The 14,744-nt window shown below is 44.2% G+C and overlaps 1 long non-coding RNA gene across 1 annotated transcript; it reads right to left on the minus strand.

Annotated features, from left to right (window-relative positions):
- Positions 1–594: 594 nt before the first annotated feature.
- LOC146343680 (uncharacterized) lies at positions 595–14,474 on the minus strand. Its single transcript, XR_014792562.1, has 4 exons — positions 14,267–14,474; positions 3,816–3,970; positions 2,611–2,703; positions 595–1,196 (listed from the first exon to the last, which is right to left on the minus strand). It is a non-coding gene; the product is annotated as an uncharacterized LOC146343680 (long non-coding RNA).
- Between the last annotated feature and the right edge of the window lie 270 nt (positions 14,475–14,744).

The raw sequence follows: 14,744 nt of genomic DNA on the forward strand, positions 1-14,744 counted from the left end.
TTTGAGGAAATTCGGCCGTGCAACATTTTGGGTGGAAATCTTCCCTCTCAAGGCCATCCTTCAGGCAGTGGAGGCTGGTGGCTCCGATGTCAGTGGGGCGGTGAATCCACCGAAAGAGTGGATTCACCGCTCCACTGACATCGGAGCCACCAGCTTCCATTGCCTTCAGGCCCGGGCTGACGTAGGCAGCTGAGCGGTGTCGCGCCAGCCAGACTGCCTTTTGAGAAGAGAAGACGAAGGCACCTCTTCCCATCCCACCCCGCTCCTGGAGTTAAACAAACCGTTCTAACAAATGCGATCCCTCTGGTAGTAAGGCAGGTGCCATTGGTACGCTGGCGGAGGCTGCATTAAAAGCAAGCTGCTGAGACAGTTAGGCGGCTGGATTGCCTTTCTACGGACACCTGTCCAAGCAGCAGACTAAACAAACAGGGCTTCTCAACTTGGCCCCCTTTCACTCGGGTTCCCATCTGTTAAAAAGCCATTGTCTGACAGAGTGTCAGCTAGATGGGGGGAGGAGGCAGGGCTGCCACATACTGAAACGCCCCCTCCCCGTTCCACCATTAAAAAAAATTCCTCTTTAGCATTTTCTCTTTTCTCTCCCCCTTTTTTTATTTTTTATTCAAGGCGTGATTTATTCATTGGTTTCACCTCTCCTTCCCTCCCCTTTTGGTTCATGAGGAGGGCCTTGTTGTCTTCTGTATCTCGGGGGTCATGTCTTTTCAGTCACCGGGACAATACTCACTGCTGGCATCTGCTTCCAGATCTAATCAGCCATATTGTCATCACATCCTGCCAGAGAATTGTTCCTCCTTTTGCTCAGCTTTGTTGCCAATTTCATGCCATGTATTGCTCCATGTTTTGTGCTTCATGAAGCTGTCACTGGCATAAAAGTGGCCTGACCAGGGTCGTAGTAAAAGGGGTGGGAATGGAACGTTCACTGAAACGTCAAGCTGGGCCACCCACACACCCACACCCACACCCTCACATGCAAACACATGTTGACACACACAGCACACAGCCACCCTGCAGGGCTTAATTGGCATCCATGTGAGTGACTTTATGCGGCTGGGAAGAAGTGAGTACTTCTACAAGGACCCACAGAGTTTTGTTTCCCTTAGAAAGATGACAAAGCACCTGTACAGTCTCTGAGCTGTATATGGATGAGACACTGACCATCCCTTTGTTCCACAGCTAACCTGGAAAAAAAACATCCCATGATTAAGATTCATACTTGAGTGCCTTGCAATTAAAATGGATACAGCGGAGAGGAGGAGGACCGTGTAAGCTACCTTGCTTCCTTGCAAGAGGAAAAAAGGGATATAAATGTAATCAGAATAAATAACTCTATTTACCTATTATTTGGAAACCCGGTCAGAGCTGGTGGGCATGTTGATTCATTTATTCCATGACCTTTTTCTGGACTTGTGAAAGCTATAGGGTAGTATCCAATCTTAGCCCTACATAGAGTGGACTCATCGAATTGAAAGAGACTTAAGTTAGTCATGACTATCTTAAGTCCCATTCATTTCAATGGGTCTACTCTATGTAGGACTAGCATTGGATACTACCAATGATATTGGGAGAAAAACTTTGAGTAGACCTCTAACAAAAATTATCAGAGGACTTTGCTTTTAGAAAGTACAATGAAGTCTGGCTTGATTTGGAGCATACCTTTGTTTTTCTGAGCAGCATTTGTTCAGTTTGGGCATAACATGTGCTTCTAAGGATAGCCTGTTAGTACCCAGAAGCATGGTGTATGTCGAGATGCATGTATGAGATGGACTGATTGTATCATCATGTTGTGCTATATTTGGCTTCCTTAATTTTTTTAAAATGGAAATAATGATTTAAAGTATCAGCCATCCTAGGGTGCCATGCAAAATTTCACTGGATTTTTTTTTTCTTGTAGTCTTCAATATCTCCAATATCATGAGAGCTAGATACTTACTTTCTAAATGAAAATTTGATCTGTCAAATGTTATAGCAGCCATCATAAGTACTGAGCAGTGGGGAGTGTTAACCTAGAATATACCCCCAGTCAGAAATGAAAGAATTAAAAAGTGGCCAATAATTTCTCCATCGCATATTCTATTGAAATGAATGGGTCGGGGGACAAGGGAATGACACCCTAGTAACAGTGAAGCCAGAGGCTATACTCCATTTACTTCAGCCAGATTTAGGACTGTGCTAGGCGATTTTCCTCAAAGAAAGACACCTCTACTGTTGTTGCTCCTGTTCTGTGCCAAAAAACATCTGAATTCTGCAGCAAAGAAAACTGTGCACAACATAAAGCTCCTTGGAGAGCTCCTTTAGAGTTCTGACTGGTTCTGACTGAAACCTGGAGCGGATTCACCACCTCACTGACATCAGAGCCACCAGCCTCCACTGCCTTGCATATTCCTCAAGATTTCACAAATGAAAAATGCACCTATCAGAGATCACCCTCCCTATTATGCCTTGGTGAAGCCCCTACCCCACTTTCTGCATGCTGTATTTACCCCTGCAGCTGCCTGACTTCCACCAATTTAAAATTTGGAAGGATGTTATCAAAGGTGTACCAGGCTTAACACTTACTTGGGAGTCAACCCCGCTGATGTCAGTGGGACTTACTTCTGAGAAAGCATTCATGGGATCATAGGTACGGTGTTCTTAGTCAAACCCCAGCCCATGACTCCTTTCTCTGACGCAGGATGAGAACTCAGTCTGGAAAGACAAAAGCAATTATTCTTATTTAATGGGACAGGTGTGTGTGTGTTTTCTAAAAAAAAAAAAAAAAACCCTACAGACTTCTAGGTTTTCCTACTATGTGAGGTTTCTTGGTCTTCACAATGTTGTAGCTTTCCCCCTTTTTCTTTCTTAAGCTTTGGCTTGTTGTGAACACAGTTGTGGCAAAAGTTCCTGTGTCCATCTTCATATACTTGGGGTGGGGGGGAGTCTTACTTGGTATTCTAGCTTTTTAAATTTATGTTGAATAACAACATTGAACCTGTGGCAGACAAACACACACAAGAGCTAAAAGAGGAGCAAGAGACGCAGCTTTTTGTTTCCATGTGTGTGTGTGTGTGTGTGCGTGTGTTAAACAATTTCATGGACATCTGTCACGCACAGTTAACTTTGCATTGCTGCATTTTAAGTTGTGGGCCCAGGATTGGCCAGCGATGATAAAGTAGCTGGCAGTTTTCGAAAAGCCACTGGATAACAGAGCATGAATCATAAAACACTACTGTGTAGCAATATCCAAGTTCATTCAAGGCAATGAAACCATGCAGAGGAGCATTATTCCCAGCTAATTATGTGGAAACGTCTAAGACAATAAAGCATCTGGTGGTCTTTCTTCCCCATTTCAATTTTTCTCAATATTGTGACAGGAGAAAGCATTGTCCCTTTCCCAGGGTAGTTGCTGTGAAGAGGAGTAAAAGCAAGGGTCAGGGGAGAGCAAATAGATGAATTTATAACTCTCTTTTTATTTATCCCTTTCCCATTGTTCCTCTGGAGACTCTTCCTTTAGGGCAATGTTTTCAAAGCTCTATTCTCACTCTGCTCTGCCTGAATACTTTCAGTTTTTAATGCCACCCAAACTGCCAGACCACACCACTCCCCCCACCCCTGGGTTTCTCGTCTCTCCCCTCTGCTTTCTTTTCACAAATTGAAATACTGGTGTGCAAATTTCAAATGCAGAGATGCAGGTGAAAAGGTATGTCATGAATTTAGAAGACACATCTACTCTATTTTTAAATACACACACACACACACACACATCTGGGGTGCAGAATATCCCATTATATGCATGTGTAATGTTGTTGCTGTTTACATACCTTATCTATGTACAGAGGATAACTTTTCCAAAACTTGAAGGCAGCAAGATGAGATCCATTGTTGGACACAAAATGGAGAGTTGTTATTTTTTTCTGTCCACATTATAGTTTCTGATCTAACGGGGCAGACTGGTTTCTGAAGCACTACAAAATCACTGCAAGATAGAAAAATGGACAGCTATGCGCAAATGGCCTCTCAAAATTCTCCCGCCTATTTGTGGGCAGAGAAAATGGGGAGACAATTTCACCAAATTTCTCCTAGGGGAGGAGAAATTTTCCCACAGTTTCTCACAGATAGGGCTCACTATTAGCATGGGTTGTAGCACAGCTTCTTTCTTTTTTCCTAAGGGTTTTTGGTTTACTGCATCATGGCTTCTGTAGGTGGCAACAGCATCAACTGTGTTGAGGCTTCCACTTTTCTAAGGCAGAGTTTTGAATTTCTTTTGGTGGTATTTTTGAGCTTACCTAATCACTGCGAGGCGGCCGAGGGTGCTGTGTGTGTTTTCTCTCTCTATTGCACACCTTTCCATTGCTCTGCTGCCTCCCCGGCCACCTGCACTTTCTGAACTGAAAATTCCCCATGGGAGGAATTGCCTCATGAGGTCTTCCTCATGATGGCTTTAACTACAGTGCGGGAAGCCAAGGAGGCTACAGGCTGCCAGAGAGATTATTGTACAATGACAGACAGGACACTCAGGCGCACTCCTCAGCCACCTCAGCTGGAAGGTAAGCATAAGAACCCCAAACCCAACCCATGAGAATTTCTCCAAAAATTCTCCTACTTTGAATTTCTTTTCAAAAACAATTTCTTTTCTACTAAATTGAATGAGAATGGTTGAAAAAAAAGTGGGAGAAATTTTCGGCACAGCACTAGAAAAATGAAAAGAAAAGAATGTCAACTGCATTCTATATTATATACCAACTTCAAGTTCTGGAGGACTATTTTTGTCTGTTCTACAAGCCAAAGATTCTATCACCTCATTATGCTTTATGCGCATATGGTCGAAAGGGTAGGGAACAGTGGAGGAGGTAACACAGGGGTGGGAAACCTCTTTCAGCCCGAGAACCAAATTCAATTTTGGAGAAGCTGTCATGGGCCACATTACAGTGGTGGGAGGGACCAAAGGAAAAGGGGGTGGACCCAAAAGTCAAAAGGGGAGGGGCCAAAATAAAAAAAATATGAGAATATTGTAGTTTAAAGCTCTTACTGTCTGTAACTAAGCTTTAGGAGGGGCATTTCAGCATTTTACAGCGGGGGAAAGGTTGGTAGGAGAGTGTGGTTGTGGAAAGATCTTGAATTCAATATTCTTTTCCTCCCACAATTGTTAGGCCTGATGGTCCTTGACTTGGTAGGAAAAAACAAGCAGCAGAATTGGAGGGGGTATGCCCCTCTTTCTATTTCTTTAGCATTATGACCTAACATTTCAGCAAAAATCCAACCCCCAAGTTAGGGATATACAGACTGGGTAAAATCCACTCCGTCTGTGTTTCACGAATCATCGGGTATCTTTTGTTCCATCGTCTGCTCACAGACAGATGCGAATATATTTTTTTCGTCATGCAGAAAAATATACAAAAAATTACATAAGAGGTTTCATAACAATTTACGTAACTTACCTTAGTATGTAACAGTTAGCATATTGTCCCCCATTCCATTCAACCTTTCCTCAGCAGAAACTTGCGTATTTTCCTACAAATAAATAGGTGTACATTTCGGGAAGGTAAAAAAACCATCCGAAAGTCCATGGACTCTGTGTGGCCTGAGGGGGTCGCTCTGCAATGGATTTCGCAGGTCGGATTCTTTAAAATCTGAGCTCATTTCAGTCTGTCTTGAATTTTTTTAGCATCCCTACCCCAAGTCACCATGGGCAGGGGAAATCTGTTCCTCCAGTGCTTCCCTCCGGCTTGCAGAATGTCACCATTGGATACAGCCCAAAGCAATCAAGTAAGCAAATGCAAAATAAACACATTTATGTTATTAATTTTCAAAATGTATTTGAGGCAGACAGCTGAGGGTTTCTTGAATTTCTTAGAATGTGGATTGCTTTTTCATTCTGAAGATATGAACTACCGGTAAAACTAATCGGAGGCAGGAGGCATTTCATAATGACACATGCAACTTGACTAAAGCAATCCATCGCATTCTCCATGACTTTACAAAAGTAAAGCCTGTTCTCTAAATGGTAATAGTAGGATTTAACATGGACACCCTCGTTTCATCATACTCACTGCCACTGTAAATAAATGAAGCTGCCAGGCTTCATCTAATTAGGTAACATTGATTACCCCACTGTCTTTTCTGCAAATATCTCTTTGGAGCCAGGGAGTTCAAGGCAATTTCCTTCTCCAGCAAAGCCATGAGGCAGTTTGCATTTCAGAGCCTGAATTCTTGGCCCAGTAGAAGAAACTGTGAGACCTGAAACTGCCCTCTACAACTGGCTGAAATAGGTGCTTTCTCTGCCATGTTTGAGCAGTGATCATTATGAAAGGGCTGTATGGCTGGATTTAGGCAGGCAACCCAGGTGACAGCAGGGTGCCAGGCCTAAGAGGCACCTGCCCCACGGTATCTCTACTCAACAGCTGAAACAAAGAGTACAAAGAGTGTGTGTAAATTTGTAAAACTCGGAACACTGATCTGTGTGGCCAGCATTGTGTTAATGTTCATTTTTTTCTTCGGTTCTCAGGAAACTGTGCAACATCTGTGCACATTCAATAAACATGCATGTGAGTGACTGTGACATCACTGATACCATAAAAACCCACCCAGAGAGCTTTGAACCGCCCAGAGACCTTCAGCTATTGGGTGGTATATAAATGTAATAAATAAAAATAATAATAATAATGATAATTGAACATCATGACATTAGAAAGAATCCAACACTAACACAACACTTCTGTGCAGTGCAGCCTAGAGAGACTTTGTCCATGAGACTTAACACAATAATTGTGTGGTCTTTATTGTTAGCAACCTGAATGAAAAATAGAATGTCTGAAGTAATGTCCCTCTGCACTACAAACAAGAGAGGCCCCATCCTTTCCCATGGTGCACTTCACAGGGTGCCAGGACATAAGACAGGAGGGGATTCTTTATTGCAGATTCGTTACATACAGCTGAATCTGTTCACAGCAGCCTTCGCAGAGGGAACCAATTTGCATAACATTTGCATATGCAGATTCATAGGTGTACGTGCAAATTTAGAACGAATAACTATAATTTAAATAGAAATAAAGTACATCTCACCATAGTTGGGAAGACTGACCAGGTGGCCTATGTGCCTGCTCAGTCTGCTGCCCAGGTGCTCACTGTTGATGGACAGCCTCAAGGCCCCTGCTGCTCTCCCTTTCACACTTTCTTATGGTTCTTTATCTTTAAACCTGAGTTGGACTGGACAGCCTTCAAATAGAGGATGTCTTCCAAGAGAGGACTGTCTTCCGCCAGCTCTCCAAAAATAGAGGAGTGGGCTCTGTAAAGTAGGACAACTGGCCACCTTAGCTGGGAGTTGTAGTCCTGTCCAACACATCTGGAGAGCACCAGGTTGGGGAAGGATTGATGCAGGTTTAGGGGCTTGATGTAGAGTTAGATGCAGCAGTAAGAACACCCTCTTATTTGATTGGACAACTCAGTCCTGGATCCAAGTTTGCATAGGCCCTTGGAGTCCCCCTGCCCCACTATGTCCATGGGGTACCCCACCATGCTGTGGGTGATGGACATGCCCACATACTCCATCTCATCCTCCTACTCCTCCATCCTGTGAAAGTCCATTACCAGTGCAGAGGCCGGTGGGTAAGACCTCCCTGCAAACAGTGGGAGGGGAGGGGAAGAAGATGGAGCGCCATGGCTGAAAGATGAACCAGCGGTGGAGACGGCACCACTGACAGAGAAAGAGCAGCGTCAGCAAGGAAATAGGGCTGGGACTTTGGCTGGAACAACAGAATGAGGGAATTCTGGTTTCCATATTACAGAACCATATATTTAAAGACCCAGTTCGCATGCTCTTTGGCCCACACACTATTATTACCAGCTAGAGTGTGGAGCTGTATGAATTGACACACCTCCACATGGCACCAGTGCAGAAGACCATGGCAGTTTGTGTGATTGGCCCTTTCATCAGCTGCTGTGAAGGTGCAAGACCCAGTAGGCATAAGCTGAGAACAGCAATATCCAGTGTCAGTCAAGTGGGAGTGCGGAGGTCAGTTGAGGACAGGCCTCAAGGACAGAGTGGCCACTTATGAATCCCCAGGAAAGAGGAAATGCATCACCAAAAAAAGAGGGTGTGAATTTGCATAAAATCATATGCTAATTTTAAATTATAGATGCAAATGTAGAAACAATTATTATAATTTCAATAGAAATACCATACACCTCACCATAGTGTGGGAGAGTGTGGCCAGGTGTCCTGTGTGCCTGCCTGTTCAGTCTGCTATTTAGGTGCTAAGGATTGATGGGCAGCAGTTCCCATGGTTCTTTATCTTTAGACTGGAATTGGGCAGGAGAGGAGAGTCCTGTAAAAGAGGACACACGGCCACCATACATGGGAGCAACACTGAAAAGGGCAGCTGCCCATTAGTTGATCATACGGACCTGGCAGCCGTTTTATATTTTTGTTGTTGTTGTCACTGTTATCTCCAATTTGTGGGGTGGGGTTCCTAATGGGTCTACAAGAATTGGGTCCTGTACATCATAGCAAAAGGGCATGCCCTTCCCACAGGCTGACAATCAAATCTCGCTGCCATAGTCTTCTGGCAGGGACAGTACAGCAAGTAATAACTGAAGAGGTATTCCACAGGTTGAGTCGTAAATAATTAAGAGTAACCTGCCTTCTTTAGCTCATTGAGAGAAGAAATTGTCACTTAGCTTGGTCTCTCAGAGCTTTCATTTCCCTCTAGTATAGCTTCAATAAGCCTTATGAATATCTTGCCCAGAAGCAATCACCGGAGAATAACTCTGGCAAACAAACTCATTCATACACCTGAGTCTTCCAGGCAGACATGGTAATTAGGATCACAATCTGTGTGGCGAAAAAATAATACAGTAAAGGGTTGTAATCCTCCTCTGGGAAGGATATGGTGCGATGGACTAAATGAGAGGGAAAATGAATCCAGTACCTTTTTATGTTCCCAGGCATCGGCGATGGGACAAACAGAAACACAAACCTATTAAGGTCATCTCTTTCTTTCTTTTTTTCCAAAGGGAGAGCTTAATAGGTTTGCTCAGTGAAAGGCATGTTCAGTCAGGTCTTGTTCATACAGAATGGCTGCTCGGCCCAGGACGATGGTCTAGCTGTCAGAGTGAAATGTGCTGGTATGGAGAAAACGGGCGATTCCTGCGACCTAGAAACTTTTCTGTCAATCACTTAATAAATACCTCACCGCAAATTGTTCCAGAAGAATGGTTTTGGTCAGAGGTTAGAATTGCAGACTATAACCTTGGATGTGAACAGCTAGTGGATTAACTGACCTGATCCCTTCCTGTTCATTTGGAAGGTGTATATCTAAAGCATCCCCATCACATGCTAATTGAACATTGTCTTGGAACACGATTCTCCTTCCACTTGGAACTACCAAGCTGGCTTCAGTTGGGGATGCTCAAAATTTGTTCATTTCAATAAAATGAAGCCAGTTATTCACCATTAAGGTAGAATGTTTTGGAAACTTCAGCTAGTCCAGAATAGGGCAGCAAGACTGTTAACAGGAACTGACCAACAAGATCACATTACGCCAGGACTTTTCCAGCTGCACTGGCTGCCAGTCCATTTTCGGGCCCAATTCAAAGTGCTGGTATTAACATTCAAAGCCCTTAAGGGCTTGGGGCCAGTTTATCTGAAGGATCGCCTCATCCCATATGTGCCTGCCTGGACCTTAAGATCATCCTCAGCGGTCCTTCTCCATGAGCCCCTACCAAAGGAAGTGAGGCAGGTGGCTACCAGGAGGAGGGCCTTTTCTGCTGTGGCACCCCAGCTGTGGAATGAGCTCCCTAGAGAGGTTCGCCTGGCGCCTATATTGTATTCCTTCTGGTGCCAGGTGAAGACCTTTTTATTCTCCCAGGCATTTTAGCTTCATAGCCTTTTAGCTAGGGATGTATGAAAGTCACTTACCTTTCCGCTGATTATGTTGATGGTGGTGGGGAGGCGTTCCGTCCCTCCCCCCAGAATCCTCGACGGGGGGGGAGGCGATCCGTTCCCCCCCCCAGAATCCTCCATAGCCGGCTGTGCTCCGCGGCAGCTCTGCGGAGCAGCCGACCAGGCCCAGCCCAGGCCAGAGCCGTCCGCAGCCGGATTTCCGGCTGCGGACGGCTCTGGGAAAGAAGAAAAAAACCAAACCGCGTACGCAAATGGCGGCGGCTACGGCCACCGCCATTTGCGTTCCTTATTTTTGGCCGTCTTAGTCTACGTAAATATTTACGTAGGCTAAAACAGCGAATCAAAAAGGGACGCAAATAGCGCCTGCTACGCTATTTGCATTCCCCTTTATTTTTGCCATCATAGTCTACATAAATATTTACGTAGACTAAGACGGCCAAAAATAAGGAATGCAAATGGCAGCGGCCATAGCTGCCGCCATTTGCGTACACGGTTTTTTTTTTAAAACCCAGCCATGATAGGCTACGTAAATCTTTACGTAGCCTATTACGTCGTTTTTGTTTTTTTTTAACAAGACAAGACTGCAAATGGAGGTGGCGGCGGCAGCCGGTTGGAAGACCAGCCGCCGCCGCTGCTGAAGACGCCGCTGGAGCCGCCGCTGCCCGGAACATCCGCCCCAGGTAAGTCTCGTCCCGGGGGGGATCCGCGGGGGGGCGGGGGGTGGCAGGCCGTTCCGCCACTGAGATCCGTGGTGGAATTCTCTGACATCCCTACTTTTAGCTTTGGTGTTTTAAATCTGTATTTTAAATCTCTGTATTGCTGCTAGATTTTATTCTGGTTGTATTGTTATATTGCGGTTTTAATGCTTTTATATTTTATATTGTTTTATCCTGTGCTTTTTGGTTTTAATTTTTGTGAACCGCCCAGAGAACTTTGGCGATTGGGTGGTACATAAATGAAATAAATAAAGTAAAATAAATAAACAGCTATTTGCCATGAAGGCCTTTGGTGAACTGAACTGTCCCTGAGCGTACATTTCTCAGAACTTTTTTCTGTATGATGATCTTCACTATGTTCCTTAAAATCTCCTCTACACGTGACACAACCTGGCATGATTGCTACTGTAATTCACAGTAGGTCCTCTCTGTTGTCCTTTCACCAGTAGGTAAAGCTGTTTTCATTCAGGCAAGCCTTTGGCATATAAGCTGGTGTGTTGCTGTTTTAATTAGCTGGGTGCTGTTTATTTTTTTTACTGTTTTGTTTTTAACTGTGTTAGTAATGGTTAATCCCTTTATTTAGGTCCATGCATATGATCTACTATCAGCTGCTTATGTCTTGCAGTGGTCTTTTGATGAGCTACTCCTATTAGCCACTTCCAATATTAAAATATTTTACTCCAACATTTAAATGCATCAAATAGCTTGCACCACTGTCCATCAGTATCATCTGCTTGGCAAGCTGAACAAAGCCATCAGAGCAGGCGAAAGCTAGTTAGGTAGTTCCCAGGCCAATGAAGCTATCCTTACAATCCCATGGCTGAAGATATTGCTTCCATGTTTCCCCATTTGTTGTCCTGCCCCTGGCAAAGCTTCCCATGAGGCCATGGAACGTAACTGAGTTGGGTTGAGACATGAGCATGGTCACAGCAACAGGATGCACCACTGCAAAACTAATGTAAGTGAGTCAGGCAAGAGCATGGAAAATATTAGTGGACTTGCAAGTCATGCTGTTGAGGGCACAATCATAGGGTACAATCTTTACCCATGAATCCAACCCAACAAGAATCTGCCCATGACAACATCTCAGTTTAATGAAGATGATTAATAATGTGTTTATTAAATTATTATAAATTTAAAATATTAAATTATGTGTTTATTAATTTTTTTAAAAAGTAAAATCCCTAGCACTGATATTTACTGCTAGGGATTTTACTTTTCATGTTATTTAACAGGCAAGATAAATTAATGTTTAAAAATGTGAATTTGTCCTCATTCCTAGGAGGAACTCTCATTTCATACAGGGACACTTCCAGCCTACATAAACAGGGCCCAAGCAGGAAGGATAGACTTTACCGGAGCTTGGAGATCCATTGGGGAACAGGGGGTAGCCCCGCCTTCAACTTCATTACTATAAGGGGGGAAATTAAGGCTAAATTGTAGATTATGCTTCTGGATATTTATGGAAACTTATTTCTCTGTCTCCATGCACCTGTTGTTCAGCTCTTTTGAGATTTGCTGGAGCCGATCAGAAGCAGTGTTAGAGCAGAGCAACCAACATTCTGAAAGTTAGTTGCTGAAGTACGTCCTTCCCTAGAGGGATCCTAGTGCAGTTGAACGTAGGGATGTCACGAGCATCCATTTGGGGGCTTGAGCTCAGCGGGTTCCCATCAGTTAGTCCCCCAGGGTGCCAGTCCGTGACCCCCTGCTCTTGCCCCACTCAGGGTATGCCAAGTCGAGCAAGCGCAGCAGCCCCCACTCCTTGCCTGAGTGGCAGCTCTCCCATCCTGCCGTCACCACCACCAGGGAGGGCAACTGCGTCCCTCTCGGTGAGTTGACTGGGAAGTGGCTCATCAGGGAAGTGGGTGGCTCACCATGCTCCTGCAAACCACCAGCCAGCTCATGTCCCAGCGTGATCAGGAGTGGCCAGTGGGTGGGGATCTGGTGAGTGGGTCACAGGGCAGACTCAGGTGAGTTCACCCATCCCTAGTTGAACTAGGTCTTGCGGTTTGAGAAACAAAGCATTTGTGCTTTCCAGTGTGACATATCCTGTCAAAAACTACTGGCATTCACAGAGTTCCATGTGCATAGGCAGGAGAGAGGGACAAAGCACCATAACTATCAGTGACATTGATCCCAGGGGCAGTGGGAGCCAATGCTGCTGTTAAGACATACAGATCCAAAATATATACAAGCAATTGTCGAGTGCATAGATGTACAAGCACACATAGACACCATGCTGCCATGTCTGGCTATAAATACAAATCATGAGTTGTGATTATGGCATATGTGGGGGAGGGGGCCTCTATTACAAGGCTGTACTGAGCCCCCCAAATGATGCCTTGGCCCTGTGCACAAAGACTCACAATGCCCATGAAGTCATTCCATTTCTTCTTCTTTTTTTAAAGTAGCACATGGCGTTCTTGAAGTCAAAGAGTTGTGCTCATTTAAGCAGGGTTCTGCTCCCCATATCAAACTCCAGGGGCTGAGAGGTATTTGTGTAGGTGTTCAGGGCTGGCCCAAGATATTTTGCTGCCTAAGGTAAAGCAGTAAATGACCCCACCCCCACCTCCAGTGAAGATGCAAAATACCCATGACAGTTCAAGTTATTTTGGCACCAGAAGCATAAACCTCTCCTCCCCAGCAGTAAAAATACAACCACAATAAATTAAATAAATAACTAATTTGCTGCCTTTTCATGACACCCAAAGTCAGCGGCCTGAGGCCGGAGCTCCACTTTGCCTAATAGTGGGCCCAGCCCTGTGATGCAAAAAAAGAGGCCTAATTTTGAAAGTTTTCTTGGTCATGTTTTGTCCTCTTCTGAAGAGGAGTTTCTTTAAAAAATGGATTGTACTGCTTTGTGGGTAGGAGTTCATGCTTCCCGGAATGGTGGAGAGGGAAGCTGGTAGCAGCAAGGAGGGTAAGAAATCCCACCAAGCAAGATGGCTGCATGAGAGATTTTATCAGGTACATCTTAGGATGCTTCCCCCCCCTGCCCCGAGTGCCTATCATATCATGCAAACTGTTCTTGAAGAGCCCTCCATTTACCCTCTCCCCTAATTAAATGTGCACTTCATTAATGTAAATTGGGGTTTTAATGCTCTTGTTGAAATTCTGAAGAAAGTGCTGCGGCCTTGCGAAATGCTTAAGCATCATTGCAAATTAGATTAGGGACCAAGAAAGGCAGTAAAATTAGAATGATAATGGTTGATATGGCTTCCTGACAGGCATGACTATTCAAGGATCAATGGAGATGGAGAACAGTTTCCCTGAGTCTAAAGTGAAAGGCAGGGACAAACGTCAGCTTACAGATGTGGCTTTTGGACGTTCTTTCAATTAGTTTAATTTGGTAAATGGTGGGGATTTAAAGCCTCTTAGCCAGCCCTACAAGACAAGAATATATTGAAATCCCACCCCCTCTACATTTTAAACATAAAATAGGACTGGCTACACTTGCATTTTTCAGATCCCCCCTCCCCTGTTTTTATTACTAGCAAGTCATTATACCAATCTAAGGTTTTAAATTGGAAAAGCTTTACTGCCTGCTTAATCAACAATATTGGAGTTGGGAAGGCTGACCAAGATTTTCCACTGGGCCAATGCCTTCATAAGAGAAAAGATTATTTCCCTATTTTATTTTATTTTTTGGACTTACCCCAAACTTCACTTTTGGTTCCTAAAATGATGCATTGTGTAGTTGGCTGAGAAAGGAGCAAAAGAGTTGTTCAGTTTGCAAAGCATTGATGCACTTCCTTTACAGTTCTTTCCCCTGTCACACACACAGGAAGCACAGTACAACACCAGAGGTTTGGATATTGTCCACAATCAAGGGCATAATAATTCTAAGTCCACTGAAACTGAGTGAAATATTCCCCCCCCCCCCTTCCATAGCATGGTGGGCTTTGACAGCAAGGAAATGCCTCCCTCTCTTCCAGGCACTTCTTTCTCCATCTGTATTATACATTCTAGTAGATTTATCAATTTGATAGATAGATAGATAGATAGATAGATAGATAGATAGATAGATAGACAGACAGACAGACAGACAGACAGACGCACACAAATTTATTAAGTTATTTAGGGCACAATCCTATGCATGTTTCGACAGAGAAAAGGCCTATAACTCCCAGCAT

Source organism: Heloderma suspectum, chromosome 5 (assembly GCF_057233095.1).
Source record: "Heloderma suspectum isolate Gila_16-S chromosome 5, 16-S_ref, whole genome shotgun sequence".
NCBI classification, from domain to species: domain Eukaryota; kingdom Metazoa; phylum Chordata; class Lepidosauria; order Squamata; family Helodermatidae; genus Heloderma; species Heloderma suspectum.